Below are 3,588 nucleotides of genomic sequence, written 5' to 3'. Positions count from 1 at the left end.
TACCTAAACACATCTCTCTCTCTCTCTCTCTCTCTCTCTCTCTCTCTCTCTCTCTCTCAGAGAGCATTTTGGACTCTGTTCCTACCACATCAAAACTCTCCTCCCTTCTCTCTCTTTCTCGTAAAGGATAATTGTATTTGTATTAATTATTGGAAAAGCACAAGAGTCACAAATTGATTAAATGGACAGCAGAGGAACCGAAGAAATTGTCACATGCCATGAGACAAATCATCCCTAGGGAGAACACCTGCATGCTACACAACATCAAGCTGCCAGTGAAGACCACCTCTCAGATGAACAGTACGACTTTGCACACCAGATTGGGAATAAAAAATGCAGGCATTCCAGTTTTGGCTATGTGGACCACCCCAATCACCCCAAAAACGCAGGAAGTGAAACACAATCTTCATATGTGGCCACACAGGATCTGAAAATTTAGGCTTGCCAAACACCTAATCACAAGGATTCATAATACTTCCCACCACACACACAACACCAAATCTTAGACAAAAGGGACTAGATCTTTCTCACTATCAAGCAAGAGAGAAACCGATGGTGACATGTCTCCACATTTGTGGTATAGAAGAAGCACGAACCATTAGAGATACTGTGTCTGAAAAGTGCAGAAGCAAGAGCGAGGCCAGACATCAGCATTCGCTAACTAAATACTTTGCATCTGAAGGGGGGTTTGTTGATTCAACCCTCCATTACTGTTGATTTCCACCATATCATGCTTTTGTGGAGGTCCCAAATGGGAATTGCCCTTGCTTGCTAGCTAGTCATGATCCTTAATAAACAAATGATGAATTTAATTAACTGAGATGAGCTCTAAACGCAGCCATTCCTCAATGGATTGGTCGAGTAATATCCCTCAAGTTAGTCTTTAACCAAAATAACAATGGCAAATAATAGGATAGCATGGACGACATAATTGTCTAAGTCACTTTAAGATGCACGTGGAAAGATTACGCTTGCAATTATCAATAAACAAATCATTTGCCAAGCACACATGCAGAAACCAATCCAGCAATTGCTTACACAAACCATTCACATCTAAAGGATAACCTAAGTGCCTGGCAATACTTTCTTTGGTTACCACCTCCCCTCGATACCCAAGGCCTGCAAGACACATTCTATACAATTGATGAGGGTTGATTTGGTGGTGATAATATGCAGCCCTAAATCCTGAGTAAATAAATCTCATATGCCTCAAGCGTTGCAAAAGTTAACTTTATCATCCTTCAAGATCATAAAAGTATCATAAGCCAAGGCCTTGCCAATGAATTATTGATATGAAGGATGAAACAAGGCTACCAGCTCCCCAATTGTAGCTAAGCATGAGAACATTGTCAGAATAAGTGTCTTGCAAGAGCCAAAAAAGGAGGACTTGAGGGGCAGCCTTGTTTGATCAATTGAAGAAGAACAAATGGCTCTATAACACTAGCATTAAGCATGATTCTCAAGGATGAATCCCTACTAATAGTATATATCAAATGAGACATTCTGGGCTCAAACTCCATATTTTGCATAAGATAGATAAGAAAATACCATTCAAGCTAATCAAAGGCTTTCTCCAAGCCCAACTAAATCAACACTATTGATGTGTGTGTTGTGTGTAGTCAATATTCATTCACATATTTAATATGTTATGTAAAATATTTCTCCCCTTGATAACTCCATAATGGCCCAAATGCCCAATATCAAGAAGACTCATGCAAATGATTAGCCAACACTTTGGAAAAGATAGTATACATAGTTCTCGTCACAACGAAATGGGTCTCCAGCACTCGGGTATAGAAGACAAGACAACCTTAAGAATCAACTAAATAATATCGTCTTTCTATGAGACAAGCATAATTCCCGACATCCAAACTTTATAGCATATAGTGATCAAAGATGCTGCCAAGTGACTGGCATAAAATACAAAAAACCCATTTGTAAGAGTATCCTAATCAAGGCTTTTTTCCTTGAGTAAATGCAACAAAACATCCATCACCTGATCCTCACTAATCTTAGCCCTCTAAACTAGTAGTTATATCAGGGGAAACTTGATCTTGAATCAACATATAAAACACAAATTGAGCATTAACAATTTTATCTAAAATGGGTTGCTAGACCCAAGCAAATCCATGAAGTATTATTAGTACCTTTGCATTATAGTCTGGGGATCAATGATGATGATCATTTAATGAGAAAAATTTTGTAGTCATACCACATTCTCTTGTGCAAAAGAGGCATGCAATCCCTAACAAAATTTACACGACTAACCGTTGTTGTCCTACAATCCCTTTGTTAAAGCTGCAAGTTTAGCCTACTGATAAGAGTGCACTTAAAAGTGTTTGATGAGGCCTAGCAATTGCAAATATAACTAGACCAAAAGAGTATCCTCTAGAGAATTAGCAAAAAGAGACCGAACCACTGTTCCTAAGCAACATCCTATCTTTGTTTGCAAAGAGGAGCAATTGTCTAGCAACTCTTTGCACATTACAAATCAACAAGTCAAAGGCTACTATGTAGGACTGTTGATATCTCTATCTCTGCCACAGGTTGCAATCTCAATCTCTCTCTCTCTCTCTCTCTCTCTCTCTCTCTCTCTCTCTCTCTCTCTCTCTCTCTCTCTCTCTCTCTCTCTCTCTCTCTCTCTCTCTTTGTGCGTCCCGCGGCCCACCCAAAAGGATTGGCCCAAGCATTATTTGCGTCACCCATATGGCCCCGGGGTCTTGGTATCCTAAAAATCTATCGCATTAAAAAAAAGAATAACATGACTACCATCACACAAAGTGACCAAGAGATGCTAGCACGTGAGGGAGCTAGATCATCCCAGGTAAGAAGACCTCCATACTCAGGCTGGTTACACACTGCCATTGCCTGCCCAATCTGCGCCTAGTTGGTGGGCACAGGAAAAGTTGACCTGGGCGGCCGTCACCTGCTTACACATTGGGCGGCGGACACTTCTCGTGGTCATTAAGTGTCCGTCCATCTTCCGTCTGTAATCGTTTACACACCGGGCACCACCTATGCATCGCACACTTCTCGACTCATGTGTGAATGAGTGGATGCTATGGATGTTGATCGTTAGTGATATAATAATTACTATTTGAATACCTATTTAAACACAATCATTGATGCTAGATTTAAAAAAATGACTATTAAAATTGAAAAAAAGTGATTCATAAAACTAAAAGTGTTACAAAACTATAAAAAGTGACTAATAGAATTAAAAGCATTACAAACTTTTAAAAAACGGCTTATAACACTAACACAATTTAGTAATGAAAAAGAGACCAGGGGAGTTGAACCCCTTCACCATGCTATTTAGACATGGCTCTACCCAGCTCTCTACGGAAAGGTGGAAAGAGGGAAAAAAATTTAGCACACCACCCCTCTTTCCACCTTTGCACTGTAGACGCTACTGAAGTTTACTCACCATTGTCTTCGTCATTGATTTCCTCTGCAAAGTCAGAATCACCAAAGACTGTTTTCACATTTGTGTTCTCCCTCTCTCGAAACATGGCTCGAGCGATGTTGTCTCCTCGAGATGCCCCCCAGGATGGCTTGCCTCCGGTGTTGGCTCTGCTGCTTGAGCTC

This window comes from Lygodium microphyllum, chromosome 19 (assembly GCF_053477565.2).
Source record: "Lygodium microphyllum isolate KBCC chromosome 19, Lygodium_microphyllum_v1.1.10, whole genome shotgun sequence".
NCBI lineage: Eukaryota > Viridiplantae > Streptophyta > Polypodiopsida > Schizaeales > Lygodiaceae > Lygodium > Lygodium microphyllum.
The sequence above is the reverse complement of the archived record's forward strand: the minus strand, read 5'-3'. Positions refer to the sequence as shown.